Raw genomic sequence first — 17,060 nt, forward strand, 5'->3', positions numbered from 1 at the left:
GCGGCTGGCTTGACCGCAGTGCTATACTCGTGGGTTCTTGGCTCGTTCTGTCTCCAGCGATGAACAATAATCAAGGACACAGCCTAGACGTTGGATGTTCATAACACTCACTTTATTGAACATTTCTGGCGTGAACAACAATAGGCCAGGCACTGATTACCGCCGCGATCTCTCCCCAGGCGGAGCTTCTCTCCAGCCCGTAGTCTCTCCTCAATCTCGCCCAGCCCGCCGCTCTCCGACACTTTTTTTTCAACCAATTCAAAATTAAAGTCCCAATACTAATTTCACTTCCTACAGAATTATAAGGTTCTATCTGACATTTTGGTCAAAATGTATTTATTCACATATTCTTATTCTGTGACAATTTATTTATATTATGCCATGTTTGCTTTTTTAAATGTGTGCATTTTGGATCTTTTTTTAAGAAACCAAAAAGGTTCTATCTACAAAATCGAATTATAATTTGGTGCTATAAGGTTCTATCTGCAAGAGCCAATCAGTATTTTGAATGCACACAAGAGGACCAATCAGGATCAGCTTTCTTTGTCATGTGACCGGACTCCTCGGTGACGGGAATATTTGAGGAAACAGTGCACCACAAAACAATGTTTAAAAGAAACCTCAAGGTTGACTGTTTTATTGACACTCTTGTCAACGAGAGCAGCTCAAGCGACAGTAGTTTTTGTTTTGTTTAAAGTTTTGTTGAGGAGATTCGTTTTTGTAAATTTATAGACACAAGTTCAACACTAGCCAGCAGCTCTAGCTTCCTCATACCTGTGTTTACATAGACTCTCATAATGCAGTTAATGCCAAATAGTCAACAACATCAAGAGTCTTGTTTACAACAATAAACATTATTTAGTTTTATCATCCATACTCATCTCTAAAAAGTAATTTGAGCTGTCCCACCTTCTGTGGATAAAACATTGATACAACAATTAGCACAGCCTTTTATGCTTAACTTGAACAAGGAAAAAGCATCCTAAAATATGAAATAACTTCATAAAAAACATGTAAATGTACCCTTTTTACACTAATTTAGTGTTTTAACAATTATTAGGAGTAAACTGTTTGTGTTGCTTGATAATGTATTGCTTTAATTAATGTTTTGCAGATAGAACCTAATAATTCTAAACCGAAAGTGATTTTTCAGAATCAGAATGTTCTATCTTCGTTTGACCTGTTCCAAAAAAAAACATTGAAAAATTTCAGAAAATGTTGATATTGTACAGTATATTTGGAATACATTTAAGCTCTCTGTCTTTTTCATGTATAAAAGAGATTTGTTCCTCATATCATTTTTGCTAAATGAATTGCAAAAACTTTAAAGTTCAATATCTCAGAGAACCTTACAATTCCAAGGCGACGAAAAGTGCTCCTTTAAATTTTCACTATAACATGAATGAGATAACTTGGAACATTAAACACAAAAGTTCCATGGACAATTTTACCTGTCTCTGAAGAATTAACTAGCATAATAAATGTAGTAGTTATTTTCTTATTCTATTTAGTCCTCCTGTGGTTTTCTTTGTCGAAAAAAATGCTGTCATTTCCATTGCAGTGTGTGGTACTTTTCAAGCTCCAAGTCACATGGAATTATTTTATAAAAATTTTGTGTGCCTTTGAATAGGCACGATATACTGATATACTGTTACAAAGGAGAGTAAGTGATAACTATTATGATGATGACATATTCCGAAATTTAGAACGCTTACACAACATTTAGAAAAAACAATATACTACACACACTGTATGATCCAGTGTTTGCATTTTAATTTAAGGAACATTATCTCTCTCGCTATGGGGTGATAAATAATTTATTTAGTTTAAATTAATTCAAAGAATATAATGCTGATGAAGAGAAAAGTTTGTAATTATTTAAGGTCAACAACGTTTCATAAATTTAAATCACAATTGTTTTAAGTCTAGAGACAAATGTAGTATAAGTACTCTTAAACTTATCCATTACTCTAATTGAACCAAACAAAACAGAAATGCCAAGAACAATTACTAAAAAAAGCACATCCTGAATTCTCAGAGTGATCCCCCAGGAAGACTAGAAGACCGTTAAGTACTGCGGGGCGCACACACAAAAAAACACAATCATGTAATTCAGTAGCAGATCTAATGCTTTAACATGACAGAGAACTGGCCTCACACAATTAATGGAAAGGGACTATTTAGATCAGAAGGCAGAATAACTTGCAGTGAATGCAAACTATGTAATTCATAAGAGCGCAAATGCTCAACGTATCAAGCAGTCTGGGGTTTACAAAGAATATGTTTAATGGTTTATGTGGTAATGCTTAAAGAGTACGTAACGTGAGATCATGAAAATGACATTTCATGCAAGTTATTGGCTTGGAAAAAAAGGGATTCGACTCTGAATCACGCAAACGAGTTGTCCTTAGTACGATTCGCGAACAGCCACGGATTTACGTCACTACATATAGTCCCCGCCTACGTTTTGCTGGGACTGTCCGTAAAAACTTCAATAGGGGCTGGCTGCAGCCGATGGGGCGAGTGGAGCTCTACTCAAAAGTGGAAATACGTCACTTCCACTCGAAGCCCAAGCGGATAAACTGTCATGGTTCTGCCCCATCTTGTCTTGCTTTTCTTGATCATGTGGCAGAGCCATGGCAGAACCTCTTGTTTCATGTGGAGGGAGGTAATTATGGCCCTTATGGCTCGCCATACTCTCTCCAGGTCTCCTCATTGTTCCTGCCCTCTTGTTTCCTCGTTAGTGCTCGTTATTAGTTCATGCCCCGCACCTGTCCCCTCTTGATTTGGTCCCTTATTTAATGTCCCTTTGTTCTCTGTCCTGGGCTGGTTCATTGTGGTGAGTTCCTGTCTTGTCAGTGTAGTTTAGTTATTTTGTATTTAATTCAAGTGTTGTCTTAGTCTGGTTAGGTGTAGTTAGTCGTTGTCCCTGATGTCATGTTTTATACCCTTGTGTTTTGTTGTGTTACCCCCACGTGGGTCTTTGTTTTGTATTTTTGTAGTTATAATTAAAGTCTGTCTTGTTAACCCCTTACCTGCTGTCTGCACTTGGGTCCTCTGTCCGTGTCTTACCTCCCCGTTCGTGACATACGTCACCTAATTCTGACCTCAACCCGGAAGTAATTTATGAAACTGCGCTGTTTTAATGTCAATAAATACTTGTAATGTTTTAATGCTACAAAATTATTGTTTAAATGTTATTAAATACATTTAATGTTACTAAATCCAGACATTGCTTCCAGGTTTGTATTTAGAAAGTAAACATTATAATAGTTAGCAGTGAACAATAAATGAAACATCAAATACATTTTTTTTATAAAAATGAAAAATGTGAACACAAATAATTTAAGAATTTTATATTTAAAGCAAAATAACATACAAAACAACCACAGTAAAATGTTGAATATTTTCCACAAATTAAGTTTTAATTGTTTTGAGTAAAAAACACAAAATATATTTACAAAACACATCAACTGCAAGTAACCGTAAATAACGATCAACAAAAGTTCTCCTCCTTCTTCTTTCCTTTTAAGGTGGGTCGCAACCATCATGTTTAGGTGTATATCGCCACGTTAAGACAGCGTCAGTCTGCAAATAGTGTAGGGATGCTGAGATAAAATTACCCGAGTTAAAGTTTGAACTTCGGAGAGCTCAGTGATGCCATTTTGCCCCTTCTTTATTATTGAGTGTAGGTGACGTATTTCCTGTTCGAGAGTGGAGCTCCACTCGCCCCATCGGCTGCAGCTAGACCCATCTCGAAAACTTAACTCTTCTCCCCCAAACAGTGTAGCTCGTGAGCCTTATTCGCGGTAGACCAATCACAGCAGACTAGACCATCTGACCAATCACATCAGACTAGGCTAGCTGAAAGGAGGGGATTAGACAATGAATCGCGGAACGAATCATTTGAGAGTGAGTCAAGAAGTAAGGTAAGAATAACTGCCTATTATTACGAAATAATAGTGTTTTTACACCTATGTACATAAACTTGTTGGACACTCCATAAACCAAAGTAGGACCTTAAAAATCCCTAGTTATGTACTCTTTAAAGGAATAGTTGACCCCAAAAGAATTTGTCATCATTTGCTCATCCTCTAGCTGTTACAAACTTACATTTCTTTGCTTTACTGAACACAAATTAAGATATTTTGTATTTAACCCTAGTGAAAAAAAAAAATGCTAAGTATACTTGCATCCAGACTAATTGTCAGTATGCTTTAAGTGTATTAATGATTAGTTAATTTAAAGTGTGCTATTTTGGAACAACTAATTTTGTGCTAAGTACATTTTAGTTGTAATTAAATTGTAGTAAAGCATAACTATAAGTGTATTTAGTGTACTTTTATGTGCTAAATTGGAACAACTTCAAGTATACTTAGTACACTTTAAGTATATGCCTGTGTAAGATAATGGCATGCTTGATTAGTGATATTAAAGTGTACTTTTTTGTATTACAAGTACATTACAAATTAATTAAGACTGTCTTCAAAACACAAAAGTAATATACCATAAATATATTATTTTTGAGTAAAAATATGCTACTTTTCCCCCAATGCTGAATGCACTTGTTGTCAGGGTCATTACAATAAATTACATGTAACTTCAATAACAGACAGATACACATAATGAACAACTCAAACAGTGTTTATTTAAACCTCACATGGTTTTAGCATTGGAAAACAGAAAAAAATGTACCATGTTTTAAAATAAAAAGAATTCTGAAAGAAAACAAAATTTAATTTTTCTTGCTAAATTGCTCATTGTTGCACTTGCGTCTGATGGCCGCTCGCACATCAGACGCAGTTGTGTGTGGAAACTCCACAAGAACAGCATCTGTTAACAAAGTAAAAGAGGTAAGGTCAGAGAGCATACAAATTTTTGTTTCCACTACATCAGACAGTTAACATCATGTATTAAACCCAAACTACTTAATTAAAGTACATCATGAATAGCAGTGAGGAAATGTATCAGTATGTCATGTCAATATTGCTTCCAGTGTATTAATCAAACATAGAGTATACAAGAGAGGTAACATCGCAATATAAATCAAATGATACGACACCATTCAAGTTGTATAGTATTTATATTACTGATCAGGCTAAATTGTAAAAGAAACATGTACATTTTCTATAAAGCTGCTTTGAAATGGTGTGTATTGTGAAAAACACTATACAAAATAATTGGAACATTTTATTTTATGAATAGTAAAAAAAAGAGAGGTTAGAAAGTCTATTGGAAACACAGTCCCTGAAGTAAAAGAAATGACAGAAAATACATCTGCAAGAAGTACAAAAGGGGTCTGCATGGGGATGACATTTATAGATGGATGTCTTTGGATACACCAAATACTGGCTGACATGATAACTACCAGTCTGCAGAAGTACTTACTGTTGTTGCACAACTCAGTTAAATATTTGTAATAAAATCACATCAATAATGTTAGTTTATAATTATACATATGTACTTGTTCTGCAGTAATGTAATGCATATATGTATTTACTTTCTTATATTTAATATTGAGCAGGGGTATACTCACTTCTGTTGTATACTGTATTTAAAGGCTATTATGGCTGGTTTAAAAATACTGACTTTCAATTGTAACCGATTCGTATTTTGATGAACTGATGTCATTTCTTAAATCCCAATAATACATTTTTCAGTCTAGCTGTTTTCAGTTGATGAATGAACATCAAGCATCCCTCTTATTCAGTAAATAGCAATAAGCCTTGTGCTTTTTTTACTTTTGTTAAGAAAAAGTATGTCTCAAATTCTTTTCATTTCATTAAGAATTTCAAACAATAAATAACACTTTGGTGTGAGAGACTGCTGTAGTGCCTCAGTTCAAGTGGCATGTGATCCAATCAATATTTATGTCATTACAGAGCTAAAAATTACTGTTAAGCTTAATTGTGGTAATATTGTAGTACAACTGAGTTTGTTTCCCTTCAGAAAGCTTTTCCTTACTGTCAAAAGATATATCCCAATTAATCAATATAAAATTGAATCATAAGTTGATACTCAGACCCTAACATTTACTTAATTTACAAATAATTAACTCAAGAAAATTGCAGACCTGTTATGGCCTGCACTTTTTCAACATCCAGCTGTTTTTTGGGGGGGCCCCCTCTTCCAGATTTTCCTGTTAGGGTAGACTCTGCCAGCAGTTCCTTTGTGAACACCAGAACAGCCAGCTCCTGGGCAAAAATTGTGATCCGAGATCTGTTCAGCCGCTGGAAGGCCCTCTTCGGAACACTCACTCCACTTCCAGCCAAGGAGTGCTGTATAAAGAGCAGGAGGGAGAGAGAAAGAGAGACTCAACTGACAAATTAATACATAGTAGGGAGATACCTATGATGAATACATTTTATTCCAATATGTGCAAAAAACAAGCTTTTTTGGAAAAACAATGCTAGCAGTAAGTAAGTTTCACTATAGAGTTGTATGACAGTCTGTTAATATTTGTGGTTACTCTTGTAACCTTACCAGTTTAAACTCTCAATCAATTTAAGCCATTTAAAGGCAATCAAATGTGAAAGAACAGCAAGCAAGTAATGAATTGAGTCCCTGACAGATGGATCACTTTAATATTAATCCATTTTAACATAAAATTACATGGTAGAGATTCTGCATTCTAAACATCTATGAATTGACTATACTGTAGATCTTAGCCCTTAAGTGTAACATACCATTTCAATTTCACTGGCCAAAGTACTAGAGACAGATGACATTCCTGATGAGGGGATCCCACCGGGTGAGGCAATCAATGATTGGACACACTGCACACACTCCTTCATTGATTTAATCATTTCTGGGAGCTCTATGTGACAGTAAGGGGAAAAAAGGTAAGTTAGTGTTGTTTGACTAATAAGAACATTTGTCTTGTGCATCTTAGGCATTTGACAGATGGATGAAATGTAAAAGCTGGCCAGTATTATATAAATATTGGTACTAATGTTCAGTGCAGGGCAGTCATGCGTATTGTGGCACTTTGCACTGTAATGTCAATCCCACCAATGCCAACATGAAAAAACCTACCACGAAGGGATGTCAGAATTTCTTCATCCATTTGGAACAGCATTTTCGGCCCAGTGTTAGAGTCCTTTATCTGCAAACAAACAATGAAATATAAGCACATTTAAACTTTTTATTAAAGTCACATATCTCGTTAACGTGTTTGTTACAATAAAAAAAAGCAGGAAAGAAACTGAGAAAAAAAATTATGATGCTCAAATTTAAATTCCACTGTAAAACAGCGGCAGGCCTTAATGCTAAGGACTTTTGCTACTGCCCTGCTTGGGCCAATGCTTCAAAATTTTACTTGGCCTGCCAAAAATTCACTGGTCACTGGCCAAAATCAAAGTAATAAAGTCAAAAAGCCAAGAGAGCACAAACCCCATCAGGTGACAGAAATGGATAAAAACCCTTAAAAAAAGTCATCTTGCCTTTCTCTGGGTTGAGGTTAGACCAAAGTCTTCATCTAAGTCATTGGCCTGAAACTAAAAAAAAGTATTAAGAGATGTGTGAAAATCAATAGAGAAACAATTTGTGTACAGGAGAGTACATAGATAACAGCTAAGAAAGAAATATGACTCACCATTTCAGGACTCCCTGTTTGTAGCATCATCAGAACTGGTGTGACGGAGTGGGCTCGCTATATTTGTGACCTCATCAGAACTGATATGATGATCGGAAGTGAATGCCATGGGTCTGGCAGCCTTCTTAGTCTTTGCTTGCTTTACCTGGACAAAAATGTTAATAAGGAAAAAATAAAGAAAAACTATAAGCAGCTATATAAATGCTTATTCTGATTGAATGAAGAGTTATTTTTATTGCGGTCCAGTTTATAAAACATTCAAACCACAAAAAAATGTAGCCAAATATTCAATAAAACAGTATGCATACGTTATGAAGACATTGTGGAACTTCATCCTCAGAGCTGGTGCTTTGATCTTGTGTGTCTACGGCCCTGCTCTGAGAAAGGGAATTCTTCAGTTTTTGTAACACCTGGTCTCTGGCTGCTTCTTTAATCTTGGTTTGCTTTGCCTGAAAAAAATGTAGGGGGTAATAAATAAAAAAATTGTTAACATCTTCACAATGTCACATTCATGCTGGTATACTGAAATTTGAAGCAGGTTTTTTTCTGATTAGAAAATATTTTGGCAGCAGTCACAATGAATCTTTGTCTGGCCAAAGCTTTATTTGACCAATATCTCCTCTCTTCCCACCTCCGTTTAGAGAGATAAAATTGGTCAAATAAAGCTTTGGCCAGACAAAGATTCATTGTGACTGCTGCCAAAATATTTTCTAATCAGAAAAAAACCTGCTTCAAATTTCAGTATACCAGCATGAATGTGACATTGTGAAGATGTTAACAATTTTTTTATTTATTACCCCCTACATTTTTTTCAGGCAAAGCAAACCAAGATTAAAGAAGCAGCCAGAGACCAGGTGTTACAAAAACTGAAGAATTCCCTTTCTCAGAGCAGGGCCGTAGACACACAAGATCAAAGCACCAGCTCTGAGGATGAAGTTCCACAATGTCTTCATAACGTATGCATACTGTTTTATTGAATATTTGGCTACATTTTTTTGTGGTTTGAATGTTTTATAAACTGGACCGCAATAAAAATAACTCTTCATTCAATCAGAATAAGCATTTATATAGCTGCTTATAGTTTTTCTTTATTTTTTCCTTATTAACATTTTTGTCCAGGTAAAGCAAGCAAAGACTAAGAAGGCTGCCAGACCCATGGCATTCACTTCCGATCATCATATCAGTTCTGATGAGGTCACAAATATAGCGAGCCCACTCCGTCACACCAGTTCTGATGATGCTACAAACAGGGAGTCCTGAAATGGTGAGTCATATTTCTTTCTTAGCTGTTATCTATGTACTCTCCTGTACACAAATTGTTTCTCTATTGATTTTCACACATCTCTTAATACTTTTTTTTAGTTTCAGGCCAATGACTTAGATGAAGACTTTGGTCTAACCTCAACCCAGAGAAAGGCAAGATGACTTTTTTTAAGGGTTTTTATCCATTTCTGTCACCTGATGGGGTTTGTGCTCTCTTGGCTTTTTGACTTTATTACTTTGATTTTGGCCAGTGACCAGTGAATTTTTGGCAGGCCAAGTAAAATTTTGAAGCATTGGCCCAAGCAGGGCAGTAGCAAAAGTCCTTAGCATTAAGGCCTGCCGCTGTTTTACAGTGGAATTTAAATTTGAGCATCATAATTTTTTTTCTCAGTTTCTTTCCTGCTTTTTTTTATTGTAACAAACACGTTAACGAGATATGTGACTTTAATAAAAAGTTTAAATGTGCTTATATTTCATTGTTTGTTTGCAGATAAAGGACTCTAACACTGGGCCGAAAATGCTGTTCCAAATGGATGAAGAAATTCTGACATCCCTTCGTGGTAGGTTTTTTCATGTTGGCATTGGTGGGATTGACATTACAGTGCAAAGTGCCACAATACGCATGACTGCCCTGCACTGAACATTAGTACCAATATTTATATAATACTGGCCAGCTTTTACATTTCATCCATCTGTCAAATGCCTAAGATGCACAAGACAAATGTTCTTATTAGTCAAACAACACTAACTTACCTTTTTTCCCCTTACTGTCACATAGAGCTCCCAGAAATGATTAAATCAATGAAGGAGTGTGTGCAGTGTGTCCAATCATTGATTGCCTCACCCGGTGGGATCCCCTCATCAGGAATGTCATCTGTCTCTAGTACTTTGGCCAGTGAAATTGAAATGGTATGTTACACTTAAGGGCTAAGATCTACAGTATAGTCAATTCATAGATGTTTAGAATGCAGAATCTCTACCATGTAATTTTATGTTAAAATGGATTAATATTAAAGTGATCCATCTGTCAGGGACTCAATTCATTACTTGCTTGCTGTTCTTTCACATTTGATTGCCTTTAAATGGCTTAAATTGATTGAGAGTTTAAACTGGTAAGGTTACAAGAGTAACCACAAATATTAACAGACTGTCATACAACTCTATAGTGAAACTTACTTACTGCTAGCATTGTTTTTCCAAAAAAGCTTGTTTTTTGCACATATTGGAATAAAATGTATTCATCATAGGTATCTCCCTACTATGTATTAATTTGTCAGTTGAGTCTCTCTTTCTCTCTCCCTCCTGCTCTTTATACAGCACTCCTTGGCTGGAAGTGGAGTGAGTGTTCCGAAGAGGGCCTTCCAGCGGCTGAACAGATCTCGGATCACAATTTTTGCCCAGGAGCTGGCTGTTCTGGTGTTCACAAAGGAACTGCTGGCAGAGTCTACCCTAACAGGAAAATCTGGAAGAGGGGGCCCCCCCAAAAAACAGCTGGATGTTGAAAAAGTGCAGGCCATAACAGGTCTGCAATTTTCTTGAGTTAATTATTTGTAAATTAAGTAAATGTTAGGGTCTGAGTATCAACTTATGATTCAATTTTATATTGATTAATTGGGATATATCTTTTGACAGTAAGGAAAAGCTTTCTGAAGGGAAACAAACTCAGTTGTACTACAATATTACCACAATTAAGCTTAACAGTAATTTTTAGCTCTGTAATGACATAAATATTGATTGGATCACATGCCACTTGAACTGAGGCACTACAGCAGTCTCTCACACCAAAGTGTTATTTATTGTTTGAAATTCTTAATGAAATGAAAAGAATTTGAGACATACTTTTTCTTAACAAAAGTAAAAAAAGCACAAGGCTTATTGCTATTTACTGAATAAGAGGGATGCTTGATGTTCATTCATCAACTGAAAACAGCTAGACTGAAAAATGTATTATTGGGATTTAAGAAATGACATCAGTTCATCAAAATACGAATCGGTTACAATTGAAAGTCAGTATTTTTAAACCAGCCATAATAGCCTTTAAATACAGTATACAACAGAAGTGAGTATACCCCTGCTCAATGTTAAATATAAGAAAGTAAATACATATATGCATTACATTACTGCAGAACAAGTACATATGTATAATTATAAACTAACATTATTGATGTGATTTTATTACAAATATATAACTGAGTTGTGCAACAACAGTAAGTACTTCTGCAGACTGGTAGTTATCATGTCAGCCAGTATTTGGTGTATCCAAAGACATCCATCTATAAATGTCATCCCCATGCAGACCCCTTTTGTACTTCTTGCAGATGTATTTTCTGTCATTTATTTTACTTCAGGGACTGTGTTTCCAATAGACTTTCTAACCTCTCTTTTTTTACTATTCATAAAATAAAATGTTCCAATTATTTTGTATAGTGTTTTTCACAATACACACCATTTCAAAGCAGCTTTATAGAAAATGTACATGTTTCTTTTACAATTTAGCCTGATCAGTAATATAAATACTATACAACTTGAATGGTGTCGTATCATTTGATTTATATTGCGATGTTACCTCTCTTGTATACTCTATGTTTGATTAATACACTGGAAGCAATATTGACATGACATACTGATACATTTCCTCACTGCTATTCATGATGTACTTTAATTAAGTAGTTTGGGTTTAATACATGATGTTAACTGTCTGATGTAGTGGAAACAAAAATATGTATGCTCTCTGACCTTACCTCTTTTACTTTGTTAACAGATGCTGTTCTTGTGGAGTTTCCACACACAACTGCGTCTGATGTGCGAGCGGCCATCAGACGCAAGTGCAACAATGAGCAATTTAGCAAGAAAAATTAAATTTTGTTTTCTTTCAGAATTCTTTTTATTTTAAAACATGGTACATTTTTTTCTGTTTTCCAATGCTAAAACCATGTGAGGTTTAAATAAACACTGTTTGAGTTGTTCATTATGTGTATCTGTCTGTTATTGAAGTTACATGTAATTTATTGTAATGACCCTGACAACAAGTGCATTCAGCATTGGGGGAAAAGTAGCATATTTTTACTCAAAAATAATATATTTATGGTATATTACTTTTGTGTTTTGAAGACAGTCTTAATTAATTTGTAATGTACTTGTAATACAAAAAAGTACACTTTAATATCACTAATCAAGCATGCCATTATCTTACACAGGCATATACTTAAAGTGTACTAAGTATACTTGAAGTTGTTCAAATTTAGCACATAAAAGTACACTAAATACACTTATAGTTATGCTTTACTACAATTTAATTACAACTAAAATGTACTTAGCACAAAATTAGTTGTTCCAAAATAGCACACTTTAAATTAACTAATCATTAATACACTTAAAGCATACTGACAATTAGTCTGGATGCAAGTATACTTAGCATTTTTTTTTTTCACTAGGGTTAAATACAAAATATCTTAATTTGTGTTCAGTAAAGCAAAGAAATGTAAGTTTGTAACAGCTAGAGGATGAGCAAATGATGACAAATTCTTTTGGGGTCAACTATTCCTTTAAAGAGTACATAACTAGGGATTTTTAAGGTCCTACTTTGGTTTATGGAGTGTCCAACAAGTTTATGTACATAGGTGTAAAAACACTATTATTTCGTAATAATAGGCAGTTATTCTTACCTTACTTCTTGACTCACTCTCAAATGATTCGTTCCGCGATTCATTGTCTAATCCCCTCCTTTCAGCTAGCCTAGTCTGATGTGATTGGTCAGATGGTCTAGTCTGCTGTGATTGGTCTACCGCGAATAAGGCTCACGAGCTACACTGTTTGGGGGAGAAGAGTTAAGTTTTCGAGATGGGTCTAGCTGCAGCCGATGGGGCGAGTGGAGCTCCACTCTCGAACAGGAAATACGTCACCTACACTCAATAATAAAGAAGGGGCAAAATGGCATCACTGAGCTCTCCGAAGTTCAAACTTTAACTCGGGTAATTTTATCTCAGCATCCCTACACTATTTGCAGACTGACGCTGTCTTAACGTGGCGATATACACCTAAACATGATGGTTGCGACCCACCTTAAAAGGAAAGAAGAAGGAGGAGAACTTTTGTTGATCGTTATTTACGGTTACTTGCAGTTGATGTGTTTTGTAAATATATTTTGTGTTTTTTACTCAAAACAATTAAAACTTAATTTGTGGAAAATATTCAACATTTTACTGTGGTTGTTTTGTATGTTATTTTGCTTTAAATATAAAATTCTTAAATTATTTGTGTTCACATTTTTCATTTTTATAAAAAAAATGTATTTGATGTTTCATTTATTGTTCACTGCTAACTATTATAATGTTTACTTTCTAAATACAAACCTGGAAGCAATGTCTGGATTTAGTAACATTAAATGTATTTAATAACATTTAAACAATAATTTTGTAGCATTAAAACATTACAAGTATTTATTGACATTAAAACAGCGCAGTTTCATAAATTACTTCCGGGTTGAGGTCAGAATTAGGTGACGTATGTCACGAACGGGGAGGTAAGACACGGACAGAGGACCCAAGTGCAGACAGCAGGTAAGGGGTTAACAAGACAGACTTTAATTATAACTACAAAAATACAAAACAAAGACCCACGTGGGGGTAACACAACAAAACACAAGGGTATAAAACATGACATCAGGGACAACGACTAACTACACCTAACCAGACTAAGACAACACTTGAATTAAATACAAAATAACTAAACTACACTGACAAGACAGGAACTCACCACAATGAACCAGCCCAGGACAGAGAACAAAGGGACATTAAATAAGGGACCAAATCAAGAGGGGACAGGTGCGGGGCATGAACTAATAACGAGCACTAACGAGGAAACAAGAGGGCAGGAACAATGAGGAGACCTGGAGAGAGTATGGCGAGCCATAAGGGCCATAATTACCTCCCTCCACATGAAACAAGAGGTTCTGCCATGGCTCTGCCACATGATCAAGAAAAGCAAGACAAGATGGGGCAGAACCATGACAGTTTATCCGCTTGGGCTTCGAGTGGAAGTGACGTATTTCCACTTTTGAGTAGAGCTCCACTCGCCCCATCGGCTGCAGCCAGCCCCTATTGAAGTTTTTACGGACAGTCCCAGCAAAACGTAGGCGGGGACTATATGTAGTGACGTAAATCCGTGGCTGTTCGCGAATCGTACTAAGGACAACTCGTTTGCGTGATTCAGAGTCGAATCCCTTTTTTTCCAAGCCAATAACTTGCATGAAATGTCATTTTCATGATCTCACGTTACGTACTCTTTAAGCATTACCACATAAACCATTAAACATATTCTTTGTAAACCCCAGACTGCTTGATACGTTGAGCATTTGCGCTCTTATGAATTACATAGTTTGCATTCACTGCAAGTTATTCTGCCTTCTGATCTAAATAGTCCCTTTCCATTAATTGTGTGAGGCCAGTTCTCTGTCATGTTAAAGCATTAGATCTGCTACTGAATTACATGATTGTGTTTTTTTGTGTGTGCGCCCCGCAGTACTTAACGGTCTTCTAGTCTTCCTGGGGGATCACTCTGAGAATTCAGGATGTGCTTTTTTTAGTAATTGTTCTTGGCATTTCTGTTTTGTTTGGTTCAATTAGAGTAATGGATAAGTTTAAGAGTACTTATACTACATTTGTCTCTAGACTTAAAACAATTGTGATTTAAATTTATGAAACGTTGTTGACCTTAAATAATTACAAACTTTTCTCTTCATCAGCATTATATTCTTTGAATTAATTTAAACTAAATAAATTATTTATCACCCCATAGCGAGAGAGATAATGTTCCTTAAATTAAAATGCAAACACTGGATCATACAGTGTGTGTAGTATATTGTTTTTTCTAAATGTTGTGTAAGCGTTCTAAATTTCGGAATATGTCATCATCATAATAGTTATCACTTACTCTCCTTTGTAACAGTATATCAGTATATCGTGCCTATTCAAAGGCACACAAAATTTTTATAAAATAATTCCATGTGACTTGGAGCTTGAAAAGTACCACACACTGCAATGGAAATGACAGCATTTTTTTCGACAAAGAAAACCACAGGAGGACTAAATAGAATAAGAAAATAACTACTACATTTATTATGCTAGTTAATTCTTCAGAGACAGGTAAAATTGTCCATGGAACTTTTGTGTTTAATGTTCCAAGTTATCTCATTCATGTTATAGTGAAAATTTAAAGGAGCACTTTTCGTCGCCTTGGAATTGTAAGGTTCTCTGAGATATTGAACTTTAAAGTTTTTGCAATTCATTTAGCAAAAATGATATGAGGAACAAATCTCTTTTATACATGAAAAAGACAGAGAGCTTAAATGTATTCCAAATATACTGTACAATATCAACATTTTCTGAAATTTTTCAATGTTTTTTTTTGGAACAGGTCAAACGAAGATAGAACATTCTGATTCTGAAAAATCACTTTCGGTTTAGAATTATTAGGTTCTATCTGCAAAACATTAATTAAAGCAATACATTATCAAGCAACACAAACAGTTTACTCCTAATAATTGTTAAAACACTAAATTAGTGTAAAAAGGGTACATTTACATGTTTTTTATGAAGTTATTTCATATTTTAGGATGCTTTTTCCTTGTTCAAGTTAAGCATAAAAGGCTGTGCTAATTGTTGTATCAATGTTTTATCCACAGAAGGTGGGACAGCTCAAATTACTTTTTAGAGATGAGTATGGATGATAAAACTAAATAATGTTTATTGTTGTAAACAAGACTCTTGATGTTGTTGACTATTTGGCATTAACTGCATTATGAGAGTCTATGTAAACACAGGTATGAGGAAGCTAGAGCTGCTGGCTAGTGTTGAACTTGTGTCTATAAATTTACAAAAACGAATCTCCTCAACAAAACTTTAAACAAAACAAAAACTACTGTCGCTTGAGCTGCTCTCGTTGACAAGAGTGTCAATAAAACAGTCAACCTTGAGGTTTCTTTTAAACATTGTTTTGTGGTGCACTGTTTCCTCAAATATTCCCGTCACCGAGGAGTCCGGTCACATGACAAAGAAAGCTGATCCTGATTGGTCCTCTTGTGTGCATTCAAAATACTGATTGGCTCTTGCAGATAGAACCTTATAGCACCAAATTATAATTCGATTTTGTAGATAGAACCTTTTTGGTTTCTTAAAAAAAGATCCAAAATGCACACATTTAAAAAAGCAAACATGGCATAATATAAATAAATTGTCACAGAATAAGAATATGTGAATAAATACATTTTGACCAAAATGTCAGATAGAACCTTATAATTCTGTAGGAAGTGAAATTAGTATTGGGACTTTAATTTTGAATTGGTTGAAAAAAAAGTGTCGGAGAGCGGCGGGCTGGGCGAGATTGAGGAGAGACTACGGGCTGGAGAGAAGCTCCGCCTGGGGAGAGATCGCGGCGGTAATCAGTGCCTGGCCTATTGTTGTTCACGCCAGAAATGTTCAATAAAGTGAGTGTTATGAACATCCAACGTCTAGGCTGTGTCCTTGATTATTGTTCATCGCTGGAGACAGAACGAGCCAAGAACCCACGAGTATAGCACTGCGGTCAAGCCAGCCGCGGTTTGAAAATACACGGTCAAGCCAGCCGCCGTTTAGGTTCAGATGCGCGCTTATTGAGTGGTTTACGGTACATTACGGGAACACCGCTTGTAAAGCTTTATTTAAATGTAGATGATCCGCGTCTCTTGTCAATAACATATTTCTTGTTTTACGTTTAGAATATCTCGTTTTTGTCGTAATTTATGCAGGTTTTTTTCTCCGAATGTTTGCATTATGATTGCTGTAACGTTATATTGTGAAACCAATGTCTCTGTCTGTATCTTAAATATGTATTATTTTAATGCCTTCTAGACCTTTGTCCTGCTAATAAAACTGTTTATGCAGTTTGCAATTACAGTACCCATGGATTTGAACAGATTTAATTACAGTATGTTTTTTGAAAGCATTTTGTTTGAAAAATATTATTCCAATATAATTGACTATACAAACATTATTTCTCATAAGTAGAAAAAACAGATGGTGGGTTTCTATAGGGGCCATCCCACACTATATGCACACCATATATGGACTTATTTTACTGTACCATTTTGGAGAAATACACATTTCTCCACTTCAAATGCCTATAGAAACATTATTTCTAATAAGTAGAAAAAACTGATGATGGATTT

The sequence above is a fragment of the Triplophysa rosa genome, linkage group LG7, assembly GCF_024868665.1.
Source record: "Triplophysa rosa linkage group LG7, Trosa_1v2, whole genome shotgun sequence".
Lineage (NCBI taxonomy): Eukaryota > Metazoa > Chordata > Actinopteri > Cypriniformes > Nemacheilidae > Triplophysa > Triplophysa rosa.